Source organism: Lissotriton vulgaris, chromosome 7 (assembly GCF_964263255.1).
Source record: "Lissotriton vulgaris chromosome 7, aLisVul1.2, whole genome shotgun sequence".
In the NCBI taxonomy this organism is placed as follows: domain Eukaryota; kingdom Metazoa; phylum Chordata; class Amphibia; order Caudata; family Salamandridae; genus Lissotriton; species Lissotriton vulgaris.
Genome location: NC_141695.1, coordinates 1,191,839,815 through 1,191,863,904, shown reverse-complemented (window position 1 = coordinate 1,191,863,904; position 24,090 = coordinate 1,191,839,815). Strand labels below are relative to the sequence as shown.

General features: G+C 51.7%; 1 protein-coding gene across 1 annotated transcript in view; it reads right to left on the bottom strand.

The window, feature by feature from the left end:
• SRCAP (Snf2 related CREBBP activator protein) overlaps positions 1-24,090 on the bottom strand; it is a 1,720,489-nt gene that overhangs the window by 621,253 nt on the left and 1,075,146 nt on the right. The gene's annotated exons all lie outside the window — the stretch shown is intronic.

Genomic DNA, 24,090 nt, shown 5'->3' with positions numbered 1-24,090 from the left:
CACCCTTTGCTGTAGGTGTAGTATCCCTATACCTAACCCTAAAATGGACACACAGATTCCTATCAGTCACTCCTATGGCAGGCCTTGACAATCCTGAAGGCAGAGTGCTTGGAATCGTGTGAGATGGTGCTCTGGCATGAGCTGAGCCTGTCTGCAGCTTGCGGAATCAAGTCCTAATAGCTGTTCCATGATATCACATACCATATACTCTTAAGTGCATTATAATCCTCGCGGTTAAATGCTATCTTTGGTATTGCTTTATCAAAACATGTCGAGTAAGGTGTCATACGAATTGGAATACTAACCCCTCGCCAATTCTGGCGACGGGGTTAGCATTCCACCCTTCTAGAGGGACACGACATGTATGTAACTGTGAACCCCGGTTAAAGTTAACTGAAGCCTCAGCTCCACAAAATGGATGCTGCCACCACAGACACGAGTCTGACCCCCTGCAGCTGGGAGTCCTTCCAGCGAGGGGAGCCTGGACAAAGGGTTTCCTGTCAGGGGCGGTGCTAGCACCGTCCCAGACATGGTTTTGTGTATCCTGGGTAGGCAGGGCTTTACAGGAAGGTGACTGCTGAGTGGCACCCCGGTGCTCACTACGCATAGGCCGGTCTGAACCAGTTCCAGGGGCACACCAGCCCCTGGCCTGGGGAAGTCCGGCATGGCTGAGGGGTGTAACCACCCCCCACCTAGTCCCACCCATAGGCAGGACCTAGTCACCGGGTCAGCCCCCTTTTTTAGTATAAAGATAGGAGCGGGCCCCCTGTTAAAATTAGATCATCTTTGGAATCAAGATACCACTTTCTTCGAAAGGACTTCACGATTTCTTCTTCAAGATTCTCCCTTGTGGCTAAGGAGTAGTCACCCTGCATCAAGCGGGCACCATCCTAAAGAACACTGCGGTCTGCTGCAAGTCCTTCATCACGAATCCGACGACCCAGCTCGACGAGACCCGGCTTCCCTGGCACCTCTGACCTCTACTCACCTCTACAGCCAAGCTGAGAACCGTGAGTGCGACGAGACCTCAAGGGACCGACGATCGCCAAGACTGCACGACATCTTTATTGCAAGCCCACCGAGTCTTCCACTGGTGAGTGCTTTGGGGTCCGAGAAGCCCCAACCCTGCGCAGCTCCAGCACCCAAGATCAGCCTCCCTGCATCTCCACGATCGGCGTGGGGCCCTTCTGCTGTTTGCTGTGCACCGCGTTGTTTGGCTACTAGCCGGCTGGCTTGTGGCCTTCTGAACGACGCCCGACGACAACTCTTCTGCTGGTCTGGTTGCTCCAGGCTGGCCCTTGCTTCCTTCTTCAAGAGAGGCACCCCGGACCCTCCTGGTCCACTCCAGACGCCATTTTAGGTCCACCGCGTGGGCTTGAATTTGCCAAGGCTTTGTTGCCCAATCCTGGGTCCAGCGACGCCGACAGCTTCCATCTTCGTGGGACAGCTCGATCCTCCATCCTGGTCGCCGACAACGCCTCCTGGTCCGTGAGATCTTCGAGTCAAGCGTCACCCACTCACCTTGTCGAGGTGGCTACCATCCGGTGCCCTCCTGGTGCCCACTGACTACTGGCTAGTAGTCTCGAACTTGGTCCCCTCTGCTTTCAGGTGTCATCTATCTTCGAGATCCAGGCTTGGATCCAACTGAACTTTCTTCACTGGTCACCGGCCAGCATCTTTTCTTCCGGCTCCTGGTCCGTCTACGAGGATTCCCGACGTCTTTCAGACCTATGCAGCTGCAGCCCCTGGGCTAGGTAACTTCGGCATTTCGGTGCCCCAGCATAGCCTCACTATCCAAGGGTCAGAATCTACTTTCGTTTTCTCCCTACCAGGTCGGGTTCGCCCGAGAACACTAACTTTCTAATTCCTAGCTACCATAGACTTTTGTCCGCATCTCGCGTGAGAGTGCACACACTGCACCCGAGTCCCCTAGGCCTCCTAGAAGTAATCTAACGATTCCCTAGTCAAGTCCTAGCGATTCCAAAAGCTATTAGTACTGTACTTACCTGCTAGTAATTTCGCATTCCACTTTCAGAGTATATGGTTTTCCGTGCCCCTCGGGCATTTGTATATACTGTGCTAACTTAAGTATTTTTGTAAGAGTTTTGGTTTGTGCTTAGTACCCTGTCCTCATAAAGAGTACAGGGCTGTTGTGATCTTTAAATAAATAACTGTTTATTTTCATAACACTTGTGTGGTGTCCTTTCACTTGGTATTCAAGGGGTATATGTGTGGTAAACAGCTGGCTTAACGCGCCCTCTCGAGTCTTTAGCCTTAGACTGCTCGTATCCACGCTACTAGGATAGCTGGTCTATAAGGTTGACTTACAACCAATCATCAATAAGGGTTGCTGGACTGATACATAGTGTTCACTAGAATAGTGAGCACTGCATATCAGGCCACCTTCTCACATTGGTGAGCAGCGGTTGGGATTTGAGCTTGCTGTTGTTTTACCACACGTATCCTAAGAATATCTTGTTGAAAGATCACATAAGTACTGTTAGGTACATATAACTAAAGCTTAGAATACTCTGAGTTCTACTGAACCAGCTGTTGTAGCTCCTCAAGGCTTAGCACACCTTGGCTACAACTCTAGCAAGGGACCAGTAGGTAACACATAGTGTAGGTAGGTGCATCACTTACACCACACTAGAAGCAGTATGTCGGTCACAGGAGGAAACACTGAGTCTCCCCTTGTGTCAGTTGACCCTCCACAGGTCATCCCTTCAAAATATACTGCTCTTAGCTTCCATGAGATGAGACAAGTGTGTACTCTCAGGAAACTAAAACAGGGGTCTAACCCCACCACTTCCTTTCTGATTGGTCTCTTAGAGGCTTATGATGCCAGTAGGGCTGGTAACCCAGACCCTTCTAATCCAGATGGAAGTTTGCCCTCCTTACAGGGTCCCTTTGATATCCATCCCCTCCATGAGGCAGATGATGCTGAGGAGGAGGATGAGTTGTCTGGGGATGAGGCAGATAAGGGACAGCTAGAAGTCAGTAGACTAAGCAGGTCCAACTTAAGCAGACATGAGCTTGGTACTGGGGGACCCCTGGGCCCACTCTCAGGTCAGCTTAACATTGGGAATGGACGAGTTAGGTCTCTATCAAGAGGCTCTAACAGATCCTTTCGAACCAATGGCTCTCTCAACTCTTCTCACAGAGGAATGTCTTCCCCTAAGAGGAGAGTGTATGAAGCTGAAGAAAGGGCAGTCAAACTGAGGATTGAAAGGGAAGAACTTGCCCTGGCCAAAGAGAGACTTGCCCTTGCTAGAGAGCAAGAATTATGTGGGCTAGTTCCCACTGGTGGCAGCAATAAACCTAGCAATAGGGAAAGGAGTTTTGATACAAAGCACCTGAATAAGATAGTGCCCCCCTTTAAAGAAGGGGATGACATCCACAAATGGATTACTGCTTTGGAGAGAGCCTGCACTGTGCAGGGTGTTCCCCAAAGTAAGTGGGCAGCTATCTTGTGGCTCTCCTTTGATGGTAAAGGTAGAGATAAGCTCCTCACCACAAGGGTGGAGGATGCTAACAATTACCAAGTCTTGAAAAATGTACTGGTTGATGGGTTTGGTTTAACCACTGAACAATACAGGATGCTGTTCAGAGACACCCAGAAAACTCAGTCTCAAGATTGGACTGACTTTGTTGATTGTGCCACTAAGGCTTTTGAAGGCTGGCTACTGGGTAGTAAGGTTACTGATTTTAAAGGATTGTATAATCTAATTATGAGGGAGCAAATCTTAAATAATTGTCAGAACCAGCTATTACATCAGCACCTGGTAGACTCTGAGTTGACCTCTCCACAGGAATTGGGTAAGAGGGCAGACAAATGGGTCAGAACCAGGATTAGGCCTAAAAACCAGGGTGGTGACCAGAAAAAGGAATCAACCAAGCCTCAAGAGAAGGGTGGGGATAAATCCACAGAGAAGACTTCCCAAGGGCCCCAAAATTCCAACAAGGGTGGTGGGTCCCAGAACACTCCTTCAGAACAGAAGAAACCTTATTGCCATACCTGTAAACAGGTGGGTCATTACAAAAGTGATGCCAGTTGCCCTAAAAATGGTAATAAGGGAAATACACCCCCAGGTAATACTCCTAAACCTCCTGTTACGACTAGTGGTAATCCCCCAGGTGGTGGGAGTGCCCCCAAGAATGTGGTGGGCATTACTCTGGGCCAACAGGAGGACTATGGCTTAGCCAGGTTCCCTGACCACACTCTTGTCTGTGAGACTGGCATGGGGTTTGCCAACTTCACTACTGGACCCCACATTTTGGGCAAGTATAGACAAGAAGTTTTAGTGAATGGTCAGAAAGTTGAGGCATTCAGAGACACCGGGGCCAGCCTCACCATGGTGAGTGACCATCTGGTCCCCTCTGCTCAACTGACCCCTGGTTTTACTTATCAGGTGACAGACATTCATGGAGTGAAGAGAAGGCATCCCATGGCAGTAGTCAAGCTCAGTTGGGGTAATGTCACAGGGCCCATGAGAGTGGCAGTGACAGATAACCTACCTGTAGATTGCTTACTGGGGAATGACCTGGAACTCTCAGCATGGGCTGAGGTGGAACAAGAAACACATTCCAGAATGATAGGCCTATCCAGACAGGTTAGTGGGGCAGTAATAGCTACAGCCCCAGTCCAAGCACCATTCCTCCCTGAAAAGGTTGGAAGGGCAGTGGTAGCCACTGCCCAGGCTCAGACAGACTTTTCAGAACAGGATAGGAGGGCTGTGACAGTCACAGCCCAAACACAGACTGAGTGCCCTCCTGAAAAGGTTGGCAAGGTTGAAATGGTCTCAGCCTCTACTCAGACAGATAGTGAGGTTGTGAAGCCTGAAACAATGGATCACTCCACTCAAACAGAGAGCATTGAGGAGGAAGAAGAGTCTTCCCCCTCCCAGACACTAGGTGAGAGCCAGCCTCCTCAGGGAACTGACTCTACCCCTGTTGAAGGAACTGCCCCAGAGGTAGTCAGGCCTAGCCTGGCAGAGCCCCTGATGGCAGTGGACCCTTCCCAGGTGGGACCCAGTCTGGAGCAGGTAACCTGCACCTCTCTACCCTGCCTCAGTCAGCCCAGGGCTGAAGAGATCAGGGAGGCCAGTGGTGGACCCCAAAGGGCCCCCTGTCCAAAAGAACCCCTTAATCAGCAGATTAGGATCACTGAAGCTGGTAAACCTAGCCAAGTGAAAATAGAGCAGACTCCTGAGGGATCCCCCTTAAAAGTAGTTAGGGAACTCCCACAGCTGGACACTGTTGGGCACAGCCAAACATGGGGCCTAAACACCCCAGACCTGACCTGTCCCTCCAGTAAGCCAAACAGAGGGACTCAGCCTCCAGCTTTAGGTAGCCAGAGGCTGACCCTGAGAGCTCAGTGCATCTCAGCTAAAGAAAGAAAGGCACATATGATGGATGGTGATTGGAGGAAGTTGAGCCCAAAGGTAGAGGAGCCTCACTTCAGTACTCCATCCCAGCATCAGCCTTCTTCTTTCCCAAGACACACCAGAGACAGAGATTCCCTATGGTGGAGACCCTCAGATACCCTTAGGGTGAGGGGTTGCCTAGTGGACCATGACACAGGAGGAAACCAAGCCAGAGCTGGCCCTTCCTTATATGGCCACTTAGGTAATAGAGGCTTACCTGGACAAGGATAGCCTTATCTCCTTTCGTTTGGGGGGGGGTTGTGTAGGAAGGTACATCCTGACTATGGTTGCCCCCAACTTTTTGCCCTGTGTTTTAGCTGGTTTTGGACATAGTCGACCTGGGACCCTGCCAATCAGGACCCCAGGCCTACTGCTCTCTCTTTAAAATGGATTCCATGTACCCTAGGTGCATTTCCAATTGGTACTGGGCCACCTTATCAGACCCTGTAACTCAGGGCATAGGTGTACCCAGGGCTGCCAGGGGCTGCAGCATGTATTATGCCACCCCTGGCTGGCCTCCTAAATTTGACACAACTGGCTGCATGACAGCTGGGGCAAAGTCGTGTAATCACCCTTTGCTGTAGGTGTAGTATCCCTATACCTAACCCTAAAATGGACACACAGATTCCTATCAGTCACTCCTATGGCAGGCCTTGACAATCCTGAAGGCAGAGTGCTTGGAATCGTGTGAGATGGTGCTCTGGCATGAGCTGAGCCTGTCTGCAGCTTGCGGAATCAAGTCCTAATAGCTGTTCCATGATATCACATACCATATACTCTTAAGTGCATTATAATCCTCGCGGTTAAATGCTATCTTTGGTATTGCTTTATCAAAACATGTCGAGTAAGGTGTCATACGAATTGGAATACTAACCCCTCGCCAATTCTGGCGACGGGGTTAGCATTCCACCCTTCTAGAGGGACACGACATGTATGTAACTGTGAACCCCGGTTAAAGTTAACTGAAGCCTCAGCTCCACAAAATGGATGCTGCCACCACAGACACGAGTCTGACCCCCTGCAGCTGGGAGTCCTTCCAGCGAGGGGAGCCTGGACAAAGGGTTTCCTGTCAGGGGCGGTGCTAGCACCGTCCCAGACATGGTTTTGTGTATCCTGGGTAGGCAGGGCTTTACAGGAAGGTGACTGCTGAGTGGCACCCCGGTGCTCACTACGCATAGGCCGGTCTGAACCAGTTCCAGGGGCACACCAGCCCCTGGCCTGGGGAAGTCCGGCATGGCTGAGGGGTGTAACCACCCCCCACCTAGTCCCACCCATAGGCAGGACCTAGTCACCGGGTCAGCCCCCTTTTTTAGTATAAAGATAGGAGCGGGCCCCCTGTTAAAATTAGATCATCTTTGGAATCAAGATACCACTTTCTTCGAAAGGACTTCACGATTTCTTCTTCAAGATTCTCCCTTGTGGCTAAGGAGTAGTCACCCTGCATCAAGCGGGCACCATCCTAAAGAACACTGCGGTCTGCTGCAAGTCCTTCATCACGAATCCGACGACCCAGCTCGACGAGACCCGGCTTCCCTGGCACCTCTGACCTCTACTCACCTCTACAGCCAAGCTGAGAACCGTGAGTGCGACGAGACCTCAAGGGACCGACGATCGCCAAGACTGCACGACATCTTTATTGCAAGCCCACCGAGTCTTCCACTGGTGAGTGCTTTGGGGTCCGAGAAGCCCCAACCCTGCGCAGCTCCAGCACCCAAGATCAGCCTCCCTGCATCTCCACGATCGGCGTGGGGCCCTTCTGCTGTTTGCTGTGCACCGCGTTGTTTGGCTACTAGCCGGCTGGCTTGTGGCCTTCTGAACGACGCCCGACGACAACTCTTCTGCTGGTCTGGTTGCTCCAGGCTGGCCCTTGCTTCCTTCTTCAAGAGAGGCACCCCGGACCCTCCTGGTCCACTCCAGACGCCATTTTAGGTCCACCGCGTGGGCTTGAATTTGCCAAGGCTTTGTTGCCCAATCCTGGGTCCAGCGACGCCGACAGCTTCCATCTTCGTGGGACAGCTCGATCCTCCATCCTGGTCGCCGACAACGCCTCCTGGTCCGTGAGATCTTCGAGTCAAGCGTCACCCACTCACCTTGTCGAGGTGGCTACCATCCGGTGCCCTCCTGGTGCCCACTGACTACTGGCTAGTAGTCTCGAACTTGGTCCCCTCTGCTTTCAGGTGTCATCTATCTTCGAGATCCAGGCTTGGATCCAACTGAACTTTCTTCACTGGTCACCGGCCAGCATCTTTTCTTCCGGCTCCTGGTCCGTCTACGAGGATTCCCGACGTCTTTCAGACCTATGCAGCTGCAGCCCCTGGGCTAGGTAACTTCGGCATTTCGGTGCCCCAGCATAGCCTCACTATCCAAGGGTCAGAATCTACTTTCGTTTTCTCCCTACCAGGTCGGGTTCGCCCGAGAACACTAACTTTCTAATTCCTAGCTACCATAGACTTTTGTCCGCATCTCGCGTGAGAGTGCACACACTGCACCCGAGTCCCCTAGGCCTCCTAGAAGTAATCTAACGATTCCCTAGTCAAGTCCTAGCGATTCCAAAAGCTATTAGTACTGTACTTACCTGCTAGTAATTTCGCATTCCACTTTCAGAGTATATGGTTTTCCGTGCCCCTCGGGCATTTGTATATACTGTGCTAACTTAAGTATTTTTGTAAGAGTTTTGGTTTGTGCTTAGTACCCTGTCCTCATAAAGAGTACAGGGCTGTTGTGATCTTTAAATAAATAACTGTTTATTTTCATAACACTTGTGTGGTGTCCTTTCACTTGGTATTCAAGGGGTATATGTGTGGTAAACAGCTGGCTTAACGCGCCCTCTCGAGTCTTTAGCCTTAGACTGCTCGTATCCACGCTACTAGGATAGCTGGTCTATAAGGTTGACTTACAACCAATCATCAATAAGGGTTGCTGGACTGATACATAGTGTTCACTAGAATAGTGAGCACTGCATATCAGGCCACCTTCTCACAAGCCCCCTTTAGCCGGATAAAGGTAGGAGCTGGTCCCATTCCAGATTAGATTATCCTGAACAACTCTACAAGAAAACTCTGGACTTCGACGTTCTGCTCAACAGAAGACTGAAGAAGACTGAAGAAATCTCCCTTGTGGGCAAGGAGTGTCCACCCTGCACAAGTAGGCACCATCAGCGTCCAGCGGCTTCCCTTTGTCGTCTTCCTTCCCGGATCCAGACTTCAGAGCCCGACGAGACCCGGACTCCCAGACCTCTCCGACCTCTACCTACATCTGCAGCACAGCTGAGATCCGTGGGCGCGACGAGACACGTGGGACCGGCCATCTTGAAAGAAGCAGCACTTCGCTCCAGCACGACTTCAGAGGCATCCTCGTCCAAGTGCTTTGGGGACTGAGAAGCCCAGACCCCGAGCGGCTCCTGCACCGAAGACCAGCCCTCCAGCATCCACGAGATCTGCGTGGGGCCCTTCTGCCTGTTTGCTGCTCAACGCATTGTCTGGTCACTTGCCGGCTGGCTAGTGACCTCCTAGACGACGAAACCCGACAACTTCACTGCTGGTCTGGTTGCTCCAGACTGGCCCTTGCTCCCTTCCAAAAGAGGAGCACCCGGGACCCTCCTGGTCCACTCCAGACGCCGTTTCCACTCACCGTGTGGGTTGCCTTTGCCAAGGCCTGTTGACTCCGAATCCGAAGCCGACACCGCCGACAGCGAGAGCCTGCGTGGGACAGCTAGTGCCTCCACCCTGGTCGTCTAAGACACCACCTGGTCCACGTGGCTGCAGAGACAAGCGTCCACCTTCACCTGATCGCGACAACATCTGGTTCCACTCCAGTCACTGGCTAGTGACTTTGAACATTGTCCCCTCTGCTTTCAGGTTCTTCTTTTCACTGATCCACCCTTGGATCACACCGGACATCTTCCTCCTGACCGCTTGCAGCATCTTTCCTCCAGGCTCCATAGACTTCAACGCCGGAACCCGACACGACTTGGCACCTATGCACCCGCAGCCTGTGGGTGAGGTAACACGAGCATTTCGGTTCTGAAGGGTAGCTTGACTCTCCTAGTGTCCAGTTCCACAGTCGTTTTGGTCCTATCTAGTCAGGGACGTCCGTACTCACCTTTTTCTTAAAACTGTACTGTCCATAGACGTTTGTACGCATCTCGTGTGTGAGTTCACACTCTGCACACGCGTTCCGTGGGCCTCCTATTACTTACCTCAAGTTAGTACAGCGTGGTCCCAGCGATCCTACAGCCTCTGGACAGCTCCATTCCTATTATTGACTTTCACATTCCACTTACTTAGTATATGGTTTGTCGTGCCCCTAGGGCACCATTGTAAATCGTGCAACTTGAACGTATTTTTCCTAAGAGATTGTCATGTGCTTAGCCCTCTGACCTCAAAGAGTTCCGAGGAGTATGTTAGTTAATAAATACTTGTTTATTTTCATAACCTGTGTGGTGTCCTTTCACTTGGTATTCAAGGGGTTATATGTGGTAAAACAGTTGGCTTCACATGCCAAAAGAGTTTAGCCTAAGACTACTTTGTCCATGCTACCACTAGGATAGCTGATCTATAAGGTTGACTTACAACCAATCACCATAAGGGTTGTTTGGACTGATACAAGGTGATCACTAGAACTAGTGAGCATCATATATCAGGCCAACTTCTCACACCCCTAACCTGCGCAGATGGGCTGCGACCACCGCCATCACTTTCGTGAACACCCGTGGGGCGCTGGTAAGGCCGAAGGGGAGCACGGTAAATTGAAAGTGCTCGTGGCCTGCCGTGAACCGAAGGTAACGCCGGTGGGCCGGCAGGACGGGGATGTGAAAATAAGCATCCTGCAAGTCTAACGCTACCATCCAGTCTCCGGGGTCCAGGCCAGCTAAGACCTGAGCCAGAGTCAGCATCTTGAACTTATCCTGTAGGAGGAAGCCGTTGACGTTCCTTAGGTCCAAGATAGGGCGTAGGCCCCCTTTGCCCTTCTTGGGTACAAGAAAGTAGTGGGAGCAACAACCACACCCTACTTCCGGCCCAGGAACGCGCTTGAGGGCCCCCTTGGCCAAGAGGGCCGTGACTTCCTCTTGCAGAAGTTGCAAGTGATCCCCCGACACACGGTGGCATTGCGGTGGCATGGCTGGAGGGGTCGCCTCGAAGGGGAGGGAGTAGGCCCTTCGGACGATTTGCAGCACCCACCTGTCCGATGTGACAGTGCGCCAGTGGAAGAGGCGATGCCGAACCCTGCCCCTCACTGGCACATGGACCTGAGCACGGACTAGGAGGGTTTTGAGGCAGGTGCTGCGGGGGAAGGTGTGGACTGGCCTCGCTGTGGTCCCTGACTGCCGCTACAGCAGTTTCCACAGCCGCCACAGCGCTGTTAAACGTTCTGCGGCGTGTGGCTGGCGGCACGTGTGAGGGCGCCCCTTCCTTGGCCACGAAAGGAGCGAAAGGCACACGTTTGCTGGCGTGGGGCCGAGAGGCCCAAGGACTTGGCCGTAGCCCTGGAGTCCTTAAAACACTCAAGTGCATGGTCTGCCTTGTCGCCAAAGAGGGGACGGCCATCGAACGGCATATCCAGAAGGGTAGCCTGGACATCGGCCGAAAAGTTGCCGGACCTCAACCAGGCGTGGCGTCGAACCGCCACCGTCGTTGCCATCGCCCTGCCCAGTGAGTCCGTTGTATCCAGCCCACACCGGATGGAATACCGTGCTGCATCTCGACCCTCCGCAAGGGTTTGGGCGAGTTTTGCCCGGGCCTCCTCCGGACATTGTGGCAGCATTTCCGCGACCGTGTCCCACAGGGTGTGGGTGAAGCGGCCCAAGAGGCATGCGGTATTGACTGACCGCAGTCCCAAACTCAGGGACAAGACCACCTTCTTCCCGAACAGTTCGTACCTCTTGGATTCCCGATCGGGCGGGGTAGTCGGGAATGCGGTCTGGGAAGTGGAGGCCTGGATGACCAGGCTCTCGGGGGTGGGATGGGTGGACAAAAAGCATGGGTCACCCGGGTCCGGGCGGTAGCGTCTGGCCACGTTCCTATCCACAGGCGGACCTGTGGCGGGCTTGGACCAAGTGCCCACAAGAACGTCACACAAGGCCTCATTGAACGGCAGCAGAGGCTCGCTGGAGCTTGCCTGCTGTTTAAGGACCTCAGTGAGGAGGTTAGTCCTCACGGACGCGACAGGGAGCTCAAGGTTTAGGGCCTTGGCTGCCCTCGTCAACACTACACTATAAGCAGCCCCCTCCTCCGTTGCCACGGTTGGAGGGGAGACAAATCCAGTGTCTGGCGAAGTGTCAATTCCACTGGCCTCCCCAAGCTCATATGTCCAATCCTCTTGAGACTGGCACTCCCGTGCCAGAGGGTCCTCAGACCCCTCCCAATCACCCTCGTCACCCATCTCCTGTAGTTCAGGGTCAGCAGATGGGGCCAGTTCATGGAAATAGAAATCTCTAAAGGCCGTTGGTAGTGGCGCCGGAACCGGACCGTGGGTATGATCGGGGATGGCGCCCATAGCAGGTGCCGGGGGCGACACCCGCTGGGCCGGCGCCGGTGAGGTCGACCGGCGACGACCCGGATCCGGAAGCTGATCCAGGGAGGGCCTGCGGCGCCGGGGCTGAAGCACCCGACCCGCTAGGCCCTCCAGCCGGGTCCGTTGGGCGCGGAGGCCACATGGAACCCGGTTGAGGAGGGGGGACTTCATGGTCATGAGGTACTGCTCGACCTCCTCAGGCATCGCGTCATGCCCAGGGACTCGAAGGTGTGGGGCAGGCGACGACGTCCACGACTCCGTCGGAGCCACGTGGGTGGTGTCACCCGAACCCCCGGCCGCATCGCGCGAGCGTCGGAGAAACGATGATGTCTCTCCGACCTCTCATGCCTCTTACCTGAGGACTTGGATCCTGACGACCGATGTCCACTCCCAGAGCTGCGAGGGCTCCGACCCATCCCTCGACCTCCTTCGTAGAAAGTAGTTTCTTGATTCAAAGATGATCTGATTTGGAAGGGTCCCCGCTCCTGCCTTTATCCTAAAGAAAGGGGTGGGTACGCGACTAGGTCCTGCCCTAGGGGTGGGACCAGGAAGGGGGGTGGTTACACCGCTCTCCCATGCCGGACTTTCCCCAGCTCAGGGGCAGGGGTGCCCCTGGAACTGGTTCTAGCCGGCAGATGCGTAGTGAGCACCGGGGTGCCACTTTCAGTCACCTTCCTCTAAAGCCCTGCCTACCCAGGATACACAAAACCCTGTCTGGGATGGTGCTAGCACCGCCCCTGACAGGAAACCCTTTGTCCAAGCTCCCCTCGCTGGAAGGACTCCCAGCTGCAGGGGGTCAGACTTGTGTCTGTGGTGGCAGCATCCATTTTGTGATGCTGAGGCTTGAGTTAACTTTAACCGGGGTTCACAGTTACATACATGTCGTGTCCCTCTAGAAGGGTGGAATGCTAACCCCGTCGTCAGAATTGGCGAGGGGTTAGTATTCCAATTCGTATGACACCTTACTCGACATGTTTTGATAAAGCGATACCAAAGATAGCATTTAACCGCAAGGATTATAATGCACTTAAGAGTATATGGTATGCGTTATCATGGAACAGCTATTACGACTTGGTTCTGCAAGCTGCAAACGGGCTCAGCTCATGCCAGAGCACCATCTCACACGATTCCAAGCACTCTGCCTTCAGGATTGTCAAGGCCTGCCATAGGAGTGACTGATAGGAATCTGTGTGTCCATTTTAGGGTTAGATATAGGTACACTATATCTAAAGCAAAGGGTGTTTACACCACCTTGCCCCAGCTGTCGTGCAGCCAGTTGTGTCAGATTTAGATGGCCAGCCAGGGGTGGCATAATACATGCTGCAGCCCCTGGTAGGCCCTGCGTACACCTATGCCCTGAGTTACAGGGTCTGATAAGGTGGCCCAGTACCAATTGGTAAATGCACCTAGGGTACACGTTGTAATTTAGTGAGAAAACAGCTAGGCTGTGGGTCTGATTAGCAGGCCCACAGCCAGAGAAAGTCGTAAACCAGTGAAACAAAGGCAAAAAATCTTGGGTGATCATAGGATTGCAGACCCTACTCTCGTACAGTGACCATGTTGAAATGCTCCAATCTGACATACCTATTGAGGGGCTGGTGGTCTTGAATGGGCCTTAGAAACCTGCCTTTTTGGGGAATTAAAAAATACTGAGAGTACACCGCTGTGCTGCATTGACTGGGTGGCACTGACTGTGAGAAGGTGGCCTGATATGCAGTGCTCACTATTCTAGTGAACACTATGTATCAGTCCAGCAACCCTTATTGATGATTGGTTGTAAGTCAACCTTATAGACCAGCTATCCTAGTAGCGTGGATACGAGCAGTCTAAGGCTAAAGACTCGAGAGGGCGTGTTAAGCCAGCTGTTTACCACACATATACCCCTTGAATACCAAGTGAAAGGACACCACACAAGTGTTATGAAAATAAACAGTTATTTATTTAAAGATCACAACAGCCCTGTACTCTTTATGAGGACAGGGTACTAAGCACAAACCAAAACTCTTACAAAAATACTTAAGTTAGCACAGTATATACAAATGCCCGAGGGGCACGGAAAACCATATACTCTGAAAGTGGAATGCGAAATTCCTAGCAGGTAAGTACAGTACTAATAGCTTTTGGAATCGCTAGGACTTGACTAGGGAATCGTTAGATTACTTCTAGGAGGCCTAGGGGACTCGGGTGCAGTGTGTGCACTCTTACGCGAGATGCGGGACAAAAGTCTATGGTAGCTAGAAAATAGAAAGTTAGTGTTCTCGGGCGAACCCGACCTGGTAGGGAGAAAACGAAAGTAGATTCTGACCCTTGGATAGTGAGGCTATGCTGGGGCACCGAAATGCCGAAGTTACCTAGCCCAGGGGCTGCAGCTGCATAGGTCTGAAAAGACGTCGGGAATCCTCGTAGACGGACCAGGAGCCGGAAGAAAAGATGCTGGCCGGTGACCAGTGAAGAAAGTTCAGTCGGATCCAAGCCTGGATCTTGAAGATAGATGACACCTGAAAGCAGAGGGGACCAAGTTCGAGACTACTAGCCAGTAGTCAGTGGGCACCAGGAGGGCACCGGATGGTAGCCACCTCGACAAGGTGAGTGGGTGACGCTTGACTCGAAGATCTCACGGACCAGGAGGCGTTGTCGGCGACCAGGATGGAGGATCGAGCTGTCCCACGAAGATAGAAGCTGTCGGCGTCGCTGGACCCAGGATGGGGCAACAAAGCCTTGGCAAATTCAAGCCCACGCGGTGGACCTAAAATGGCGTCTGGAGTGGACCAGGAGGGTCCGGGGTGCCTCTCTTGAAGAAGGAAGCAAGGGCCAGCCTGGAGCAACCAGACCAGCAGTCGTGAAGTCGTTGGGCGTCGTTCAGAGGGCCACAAGCCAGCCGGCTAGTAGCCAAACAACGCGGTGCACAGCAAACAGCAGAAGGGCCCCACGCAGATCGTGGAGATGCAGGGGGGCTGATCTTGGGTGCTGGAGCTGCGCAGGGTCGGGGCTTCTCGGACCCCAAAGCACTCACCAGTGGAGGACACGGTGGGCTTGCAGTAAAGATGTCGTGCAGTCTTGGCGATCGTCGGTCCCTTGAGGTCTCGTCGCACTCACGGTTCTCAGCTTGGCTGTAGAGGTGAGTAGAGGTCAGAGGTGCCAGGGAAGCCAGGTCTCGTCGAGCTGGGTCGTCGGATTCGTGATGAAGGACTTGCAGCAGACCGCAGTGTTCTTTAGGATGGTGCCTGCGGATGCAGGGTGACTACTCCTTAGCCACAAGGGAGAATCTTGAAGAAGAAATCGTGAAGTCCTTTCGAAGAAAGTGGTATCTTGATTCCAAAGATGATCTAATTTTAACAGGGGGCCCGCTCCTATCTTTATACTAAAAAAGGGGGCTGACCCGGTGACTAGGTCCTGCCTATGGGTGGGACCAGGAGGGGGGTGGTTACACCCCTCTCCCCTGCCGGACTTCCCCAGGCCAGGGGCTGGTGTGCCCCTGGAACTGGTTCTGACTGGCCTATGCGTAGTGAGCACCGGGGTGCCACTCAGCAGTCACCTTCCTGTAAAGCCCTGCCTACCCAGGATACACAAAACCATGTCTGGGACGGTGCTAGCACCGCCCCTGACAGGAAACCCTTTGTCCAGGCTCCCCTCGCTGGAAGGACTCCCAGCTGCAGGGGGTCAGACTCGTGTCTGTGGTGGCAGCATCCATTTTGTGGAGCTGAGGCTTCAGTTAACTTTAACCGGGGTTCACAGTTACATACATGTCGTGTCCCTCTAGAAGGGTGGAATGCTAACCCCGTCGCCAGAATTGGCGAGGGGTTAGTATTCCAATTCGTATGACACCTTACTCGACATGTTTTGATAAAGCAATACCAAAGTTAGCATTTAACCGCGAGGATTATAATGCACTTAAGAGTATATGGTATGCGATATCATGGAACAGCTATTAGGACTTGATTCCGCAAGCTGCAGACAGGCTCAGCTCATGCCAGAGCACCATCTCACATGATTCCAAGCACTCTGCCTTCAGGATTGTCAAGGCCTGCCATAGGAGTGACTGATAGGAATCTGTGTGTCCATTTTAGGGTTAGGTATAGGTATACTACACCTACAGCAAAGGGTGATTACACGACTTTGCCCCAGCTGTCATGCAGCCAGTTGTGTCAAATTTAGGAGGCCAGCCAGGGGTGGCATAATACATGCTGCAGCCCCTGGCAGCCCTGGGTACACTCATGCCCTGAGTTACAGGGTCTGATAGGGTGGCCCAGTACCAATTGGAAATGTACCTAGGGTACATGGAATCCATTTTAAAGAGAGAGCAGTAGGCCTGGGGTCCTGATTGGCAGGGTCCCAGGTCGACTATGTCCAAAACCAGCTAAAACACAGGGCAAAAAGTTGGGGGCAACCATAGTCAGGATGTACCTTCCTACACAACCCCCCCCCAAACGAAAGGAGATAAGGCTATCCTTGTCCAGGTAAGCCTCTATTACCTAAGTGGCCATATAAGGAAGGACCAGCTCTGGCTTGGTTTCCCCCTGTGTCATGGTCCACTAGGCAACCCCTCACCCTAAGGGTATCTGAGGGTCTCCACCATAGGGAATCTCTGTCTCTGGTGTGTCTTGGGAAAGAAGAAGGCTGATGTTGGGATGGAGTGCTGAAGTGAGGCTCCTCTACCTTTGGGCTCAACTTCCTCCAATCACCATTCATCATGTGTGCCTTTCTTTCTTTAGCTGAGATGCACTGAGCTCTCAGGGTCAGCCTCTGGCTACCTAAAGCTGGAGGCTGAGTCCCTCTGTTTGGCTTACTGGAGGGACAGGTCAGGTCTGGGGTTTTTAGGCCCCATGTTTGGCTGTGCCCAACAGTGTCCAGCTGTGGGAGTTCCCTAACTACTTTTAAGGGGGATCCCTCAGGAGTCTGACTTATTTTCACTTGGCTAGGTTTACTAGCTTCAGTGATCCTAATCTGTTGATTAAGGGGTTCTTTTGGACAGGGGGCCCTTTGGGGTCCACCACTGGCCTCCCTGATCTCTTCAGCCCTGGGCTGACTGAGGCAGGGTAGAGAGGTGCAGGTTACCTGCTCCAGACTGGGTCCCACCTGGGAAGGGTCCACTGCCATCAGGGGCTCTGCCAGGCTAGGCCTGACTACCTCTGGGGCAGTTCCTTCAACAGGGGTAGAGTCAGTTCCCTGAGGAGGCTGGCTCTCACCTAGTGTCTGGGAGGGGGAAGATTCTTCTTCCTCCTCAATGCTCTCTGTTTGAGTGGAGTGATCCATTGTTTCAGGCTTCACAACCTCACTATCTGTTTGAGTAGAGGCTGAGACCATTTCAACCTTGCCAACCTTTTCAGGAGGGCACTCAGTTTGTGTTTGGGCTGTGGCTGTCACAGCCCTCCTATCCTGTTCTGAAAAGTCTGTCTGAGCCTGGGCAGTGGCTACCACTGCCTTTCCAACCTTTTCAGGGAGGAATGGTGCTTGGACTGGGGCTGTAGCTATTACTGCCCCACTAACCTGTCTGGATAGGCCTATCATTCTGGAATGAGTTTCTTGTTCCACCTCAGCCCATGCTGAGAGTTCCAGGTCATTCCCCAGTAAGCAATCTACAGGTAGGTTATCTGTCACTGCCACTCTCATGGGCCCTGTGACATTACCCCAGCTGAGCTTGACTACTGCCATGGGATGCCTTCTTTTCATTCCATGAATGTCTGTCACCTGATAAGAAAAACCAGGGGTCAGTTGAGCAGAGGGGACCAGATGGTCACTCACCATGGTGAGGCTGGCCCCTGTGTCTCTGAATGCCTCAACTTTCTGACCATTCACTAAAACTTCTTGTCTATACTTGCCCAAAATGTGGGGTCCAGTAGTGAAGTTGGCAAACCCCATGCCAGTCTCACAGACAAGAGTGTGGTCAGGGAACCTGGCTAAGCCATAGTCCTCCTGATTGCCCAAAGTAATGCCCACCACATTCTTGGGGGCACTCCCACCACCTGGGGGATTACCACTAGTGGTAACAGGAGGTTTAGGAGTATTACCTGGGGGTACATTTCCCTTATTACCATTTTTAGGGCAACTGGCATCACTTTTGTAATGACCCACCTGTTTACAGGTATGGCAATAAGGTTTCTTCTGTTCTGAAGGAGTGTTCTGGGACCCACCACCCTTGTTGGAATTTTGGGGCCCTTGGGAAGTCTTCTCTGTGGATTTATCCCCACCCTTCTCTTGAGGCTTGGTTGATTCCTTTTTCTGGTCACCACCCTGGTTTTTAGGCCTAACCCTGGTTCTGACCCATTTGTCTGCCCTCTTACCCAATTCCTGTGGAGAGGTCAACTCAGAGTCTACCAGGTGCTGATGTAATAGCTGGTTCTGACAATTACTTAAGATTTGCTCCCTCATAATTAGATTATACAATCCTTTAAAATCAGTAACCTTACTACCCAGTAGCCAGCCTTCAAAAGCCTTAGTGGCACAATCAACAAAGTCAGCCCAATCTTGAGACTGAGTTTTCTGGGTGTCTCTGAACAGCATCCTGTATTGTTCAGTGGTTAAACCAAACCCATCAACCAGTACATTTTTCAAGACTTGGTAATTGTTAGCATCCTCCACCCTTGTGGTGAGGAGCTTATCTCTACCTTTACCATCAAAGGAGAGCCACAAGATAGCTGCCCACTTACTTTGGGGAACACCCTGCACAGTGCAGGCTCTCTCCAAAGCAGTAATCCATTTGTGGATGTCATCCCCTTCTTTAAAGGGGGGCACTATCTTATTCAGGTGCTTTGTATCAAAACTCCTTTCCCTATTGCTAGGTTTATTGCTGCCACCAGTGGGAACTAGCCCACATAATTCTTGCTCTCTAGCAAGGGCAAGTCTCTCTTTGGCCAGGGCAAGTTCTTCCCTTTCAATCCTCAGTTTGACTGCCCTTTCTTCAGCTTCATACACTCTCCTCTTAGGGGAAGACATTCCTCTGTGAGAAGAGTTGAGAGAGCCATTGGTTCGAAAGGATCTGCTAGAGCCTCTTGATAGAGACCTAACTCGTCCATTCCCAATGTTAAGCTGACCTGAGAGTGGGCCCAGGGGTCCCCCAGTACCAAGCTCATGTCTGCTTAAGTTGGACCTGCTTAGTCTACTGACTTCTAGCTGTCCCTTATCTGCCTCATCCCCAGACAACTCATCCTCCTCCTCAGCATCATCTGCCTCATGGAGGGGATGGATATCAAAGGGACCCTGTAAGGAGGGCAAACTTCCATCTGGATTAGAAGGGTCTGGGTTACCAGCTCTACTGACATCATAAGCCTCTAAGAGACCAATCAGAAAGGAAGTGGTGGGGTTAGACCCCTGTTTTAGTTTCCTGAGAGTACACACTTGTCTCATCTCATGGAAGCTAAGAACAGTATATTTTGAAGGGATGACCTGTGGAGGGTCAACTGACACAAGGGGAGACTCAGTGTTTCCTCCTGTGACCGACATACTGCTTCTAGTGTGGTGTAAGTGATGCACCTACCTACACTATGTGTTACCTACTGGTCCCTTGCTAGAGTTGCAGCCAAGGTGTGCTAAGCCTTGAGGAGCTACAACAGCTGGTTCAGTAGAACTCAGAGTATTCTAAACTTTAGTTATATGTACCTAACAGTACTTATGTGATCTTTCAACAAGATATTCTTAGGATACGTGTGGTAAAACAACAGCAAGCTCAAATCCCAACCGCTGCTCACCAATGTGAGAAGGTGGCCTGATATGCAGTGCTCACTATTCTAGTGAACACTATGTATCAGTCCAGCAACCCTTATTGATGATTGGTTGTAAGTCAACCTTATAGACCAGCTATCCTAGTAGCGTGGATACGAGCAGTCTAAGGCTAAAGACTCGAGAGGGCGAGTTAAGCCAGCTGTTTACCACACATATACCCCTTGAATACCAAGTGAAAGGACACCACACAAGTGTTATGAAAATAAACAGTTATTTATTTAAAGATCACAACAGCCCTGTACTCTTTATGAGGACAGGGTACTAAGCACAAACCAAAACTCTTACAAAAATACTTAAGTTAGCACAGTATATACAAATGCCCGAGGGGCACGGAAAACCATACACTCTGAAAGTGGAATGCGAAATTCCTAGCAGGTAAGTACAGTACTAATAGCTTTTGGAATCGCTAGGACTTGACTAGGGAATCGTTAGATTACTTCTAGGAGGCCTAGGGGACTCGGGTGCAGTGTGTGCACTCTTACGCGAGATGCGGGACAAAAGTCTATGGTAGCTAGAAAATAGAAAGTTAGTGTTCTCGGGCGAACCCGACCTGGTAGGGAGAAAACGAAAGTAGATTCTGACCCTTGGATAGTGAGGCTATGCTGGGGCACCGAAATGCCGAAGTTACCTAGCCCAGGGGCTGCAGCTGCATAGGTCTGAAAAGACGTCGGGAATCCTCGTAGACGGACCAGGAGCCGGAAGAAAAGATGCTGGCCGGTGACCAGTGAAGAAAGTTCAGTCGGATCCAAGCCTGGATCTTGAAGATAGATGACACCTGAAAGCAGAGGGGACCAAGTTCGAGACTACTAGCCAGTAGTCAGTGGGCACCAGGAGGGCACCGGATGGTAGCCACCTCGACAAGGTGAGTGGGTGACGCTTGACTCGAAGATCTCACGGACCAGGAGGCGTTGTCGGCGACCAGGATGGAGGATCGAGCTGTCCCACGAAGATAGAAGCTGTCGGCGTCGCTGGACCCAGGATGGGGCAACAAAGCCTTGGCAAATTCAAGCCCACGCGGTGGACCTAAAATGGCGTCTGGAGTGGACCAGGAGGGTCCGGGGTGCCTCTCTTGAAGAAGGAAGCAAGGGCCAGCCTGGAGCAACCAGACCAGCAGTCGTGAAGTCGTTGGGCGTCGTTCAGAGGGCCACAAGCCAGCCGGCTAGTAGCCAAACAACGCGGTGCACAGCAAACAGCAGAAGGGCCCCACGCAGATCGTGGAGATGCAGGGGGGCTGATCTTGGGTGCTGGAGCTGCGCAGGGTCGGGGCTTCTCGGACCCCAAAGCACTCACCAGTGGAGGACACGGTGGGCTTGCAGTAAAGATGTCGTGCAGTCTTGGCGATCGTCGGTCCCTTGAGGTCTCGTCGCACTCACGGTTCTCAGCTTGGCTGTAGAGGTGAGTAGAGGTCAGAGGTGCCAGGGAAGCCAGGTCTCGTCGAGCTGGGTCGTCGGATTCGTGATGAAGGACTTGCAGCAGACCGCAGTGTTCTTTAGGATGGTGCCTGCGGATGCAGGGTGACTACTCCTTAGCCACAAGGGAGAATCTTGAAGAAGAAATCGTGAAGTCCTTTCGAAGAAAGTGGTATCTTGATTCCAAAGATGATCTAATTTTAACAGGGGGCCCGCTCCTATCTTTATACTAAAAAAGGGGGCTGACCCGGTGACTAGGTCCTGCCTATGGGTGGGACCAGGAGGGGGGTGGTTACACCCCTCTCCCCTGCCGGACTTCCCCAGGCCAGGGGCTGGTGTGCCCCTGGAACTGGTTCTGACTGGCCTATGCGTAGTGAGCACCGGGGTGCCACTCAGCAGTCACCTTCCTGTAAAGCCCTGCCTACCCAGGATACACAAAACCATGTCTGGGACGGTGCTAGCACCGCCCCTGACAGGAAACCCTTTGTCCAGGCTCCCCTCGCTGGAAGGACTCCCAGCTGCAGGGGGTCAGACTCGTGTCTGTGGTGGCAGCATCCATTTTGTGGAGCTGAGGCTTCAGTTAACATTAACCGGGGTTCACAGTTACATACATGTCGTGTCCCTCTAGAAGGGTGGAATGCTAACCCCGTCGCCAGAATTGGCGAGGGGTTAGTATTCCAATTCGTATGACACCTTACTCGACATGTTTTGATAAAGCAATACCAAAGTTAGCATTTAACCGCGAGGATTATAATGCACTTAAGAGTATATGGTATGCGATATCATGGAACAGCTATTAGGACTTGATTCCGCAAGCTGCAGACAGGCTCAGCTCATGCCAGAGCACCATCTCACATGATTCCAAGCACTCTGCCTTCAGGATTGTCAAGGCCTGCCATAGGAGTGACTGATAGGAATCTGTGTGTCCATTTTAGGGTTAGGTATAGGTATACTACACCTACAGCAAAGGGTGATTACACGACTTTGCCCCAGCTGTCATGCAGCCAGTTGTGTCAAATTTAGGAGGCCAGCCAGGGGTGGCATAATACATGCTGCAGCCCTGGGTACACTCATGCCCTGAGTTACAGGGTCTGATAGGGTGGCCCAGTACCAATTGGAAATGTACCTAGGGTACATGGAATCCATTTTAAAGAGAGAGCAGTAGGCCTGGGGTCCTGATTGGCAGGGTCCCAGGTCGACTATGTCCAAAACCAGCTAAAACACAGGGCAAAAAGTTGGGGGCAACCATAGTCAGGATGTACCTTCCTACACTGACTATGGCTCCTTTGTGCAAAAGGGTATTTACTTCTTCATGGAGGAGGTCATGGTGTCGAGGGAAAGGTAGTGCTTGCATGGTAGGATGTTTGTTGGTGTGGTAGTGATCTTCACATAGTAACCGTGTTACACAATAGCCAGGACCCACTGGTCTGAAGTGATGCTTCGCCATTGTAGCAGGAACCCCTGCAGTTGCCTTCAACATGTGTTGTGTGTTCAGCTTAGCCGCTCCTCCTCTACCCCTCCTGTGGATCTATTTCCACAGAAATAACTTCTTGAGTAACTCTGGGTATCTTGTGCTTGCAGTTGCTGCCTCTGATAAGAGAAGGAAGTCTCCAGCAGGTGGTTTTTGTACTGCCACGCAGGTGTGTGTGCAGCGAAAAATAGAACAAGGGGATGGTGACTTTAAAGCTCCCATCACTTTAGCTGTCTGTCTCTTTTTGCTTTTTTCCAGCATGTGATCAATCTGTGGGTTGAAAAGTTATTCTACATCAAACTGCATGCTGATCAGATGCTGCTGAATATCTGGCTTAAACCCAAAGATATGAAGCCAAGAGTGTCAATTGATAAGAACAATGGAGTGAACCCACCTTGCGCCATGGTCTGCTACTTTAATGACACATATAATAGAAGCATTAGAGATGGCCTGCCCTTCTGCTGCATTCTCCTGAACCTGTTGCTTATACTGATCTGGTGGGTGCTGTATAAGCTCCTACATTTCATCCCATTGGGCATGGCCATATTTTGCCAAAAGCCAAGATTTGGCAATGCGCCAATGGGTTACTGACTGAGCTGCAACCCTTTTCCTGTCCCATCCAGTTTTTCCCTCCATTTACTGGGGTGGTGGTGGTTGGGTGGGGGGCGGTAGATAAAGGAACATAGGAGGTGTGAAAACAGGGGCTAGAGGAAACTCAAAAGCAACAGGAGAGGGGGCTTCCCCTTCCATTTTGATCCTGGTGGGAATGGTAGCTGCCTTCTGACCCTTTTATAGCCAGTCAACAGATCCCTTGGTTTAGAACCAATTTCATGTTGTGACATGTGCTTAAGAGAGCATGCAATACTCGGTCCACTGCCTGGATTTTGCCCTGAAACTAAAGTTGATCCAAAAGGCAACTGTGTGCCTGGCAAGTGTTTTAGATGTCATTTTTTTGTCGGAATTATATATTATGCAAACTCTACCCTGAAGTTATTGGAACGCTTTATAATTACAATAAACAAAGACATCCTTCATATTATTTTTGGTAAGCACAGGTATAAGTGACTTGCCCAGAAACACAGAACGGTGAGCCAACGTTTAGACTCGTTCTGGAGAAGTGTGGCTCAATGGTTAGAGCGGCAGACCCTGATGGAGGTCTAGCCCGGTACCAGGGTTCAATTCCCCGCCTCGGCGGGTCTTGGGCTAAAAAATTCCACGGACCTGACAATTCTCACCCAGCTCCAAAGTTGGCAGCTCTAGCCATTTCGCCACAACCTCTCCCATAAGAGCTAAACCATTTTCAATATTATTTTGTTTACATCCTCTGCCAAGCTATACCACGGCTGCCATGTTCAATAGGTCCCAGGTACGGTCACTTCTTTATGGAACGGATGAACGTTTTGGTGTGAGGTTCAATAACGGAGTACAGCCACTGCTGACTTTGGAGCAGAATACAAATATATAACATTTGAATTGTAATTGGAAATCTGTCTCACTAAGTTAAAAATACAAGATGCAAAAACAGCGCATTTATGCAAGCAACGTTAAAAAA